Here is a 1,689-nt window from a genome sequence, read left to right as displayed (position 1 = left end):
TCATTATCATTATTATTATTATTATTATCATTATCATTATCATTATCATTATCATTATCATTATATTATTATTATTATTATTATTATTATTATATCATTATTATCATTATTATTATTATTATTATTATTATTATTATTATTATTATTATTATTATTATTATTATTATTATTATTATTATTATTATTATCATTATCGTTACTATTGTTAATATTATTATTATTGCTATTATTACTATTATCATTATTATCATCATCATAATTAGTATTCTTATCATCATCATCACCATCATCATCACCATCATCATCATCATCATCATCATCATTAGTTTACACAGAACACGGCTCATATTTGCATTCACTTATTCATTAATTGATCGGGTCCCATTTACTCCTTAAATGATTTGTGGTCCATCGTCTCAAAACGGTATTATGTCGTAGCGCACCATATGCTTAAAAGTCGAATTTTATGTTAAAACTGGTCAAAAATATAAATTGTTGGCATCAGCACCCTATAATATGGTATCCATTCTCCTCAATAAAACATACAGACTCAACACAAGTCTGATATTTCTGGCTATAAATTCAATTTTCAACATCTTAATCAACCCCGACTTAATACCGTTTTGAGGCGAAGGGTCACATTCCATTGCAATGTAAAGGAAGGCCACTAATGAATTAATTTTATAGATGTGTTTAACTCACTCAATCCTTCTGATTTTCCTGCTTTTCAAAATTGGAAAAAAGGTATTAAAAATGAACATGTGCATAGATAGTTTTATTCAACTATCATTAACATGTAAAATCTAAAAACATTAACTTTGATACTACGCCTATAATTTGTCTCAGAAAAATGTAATAAATAGGCACGGGGTAAAAGTAACTCCGTGTAAACTACGGATATAGTCGGTGTTAGGGTTAAGTGAGTTAACTACGGATATAGTCGGTGTTAGGGTTAAGTGAGTTAACTAAGGATATAGTCGGTGTTAGGGTTGAGTGAATCAACAAAGGTCAAACTAATTCAATCCGAATCGTTCTTCATAGAACATACAGGTCGCGTGAGTTTTATTGGTCGTACGTAGTCCAAGCTGGCCAACGCCGTGAGTGATAACACTTCACACAGAGTGACCGTGCTTCGTTCTGGCAGGAGATTGTGGATGCATTCCCAGTTATGTGTGTTATATTGTGCGTCACAATTTGGTAGGAGAGGTATGTATATTATATCAAATGCTTTGTTAGTTAATCTATATCTGCGTTTATTTATTGGTCTACAAAAAGAAAACAAAAACAGAAATAAAAAACAGAAATAAAAAACAGAGACAAAGACGAAAACAAAACAAAGAACCTCCGAGATCAGGTGAGAGAGAGAGAGAGAGAGAGAGAGAGAGAGAGAGAGAGAGAGAGAGAGAGAGAGAGAGAGAGAGAGAGAGAGAGAGAGAGAGAGAGAGAGCTGTTATAAGGAAACACTCGCAAAGATATTTGATCTGATTGATATCGTTATTCCTCTTCTTCTTCTTCTTCTTCTTCTTCTTCTTCTTCTTCTTCTTCTTCTTCTTCTTCTTCTTCTTCTTCTTCTTCTTCTTCTTCTTCTTCTTCTTCTTCCTCTTCTTCTTCTTCTTCTTATTATTATTATTATTATTATTATTATTATTATTATTATTGTTATTATTTTATTATTATTATTATTGTTAT

Source organism: Berghia stephanieae, unplaced genomic scaffold (genome assembly GCF_034508935.2).
Source record: "Berghia stephanieae isolate SIO BIC M18660-M18661 unplaced genomic scaffold, UCSD_Bste_1.3 scaffold8, whole genome shotgun sequence".
Taxonomy (NCBI): domain Eukaryota; kingdom Metazoa; phylum Mollusca; class Gastropoda; order Nudibranchia; family Aeolidiidae; genus Berghia; species Berghia stephanieae.
This window is presented reverse-complemented; position numbering follows the sequence as displayed.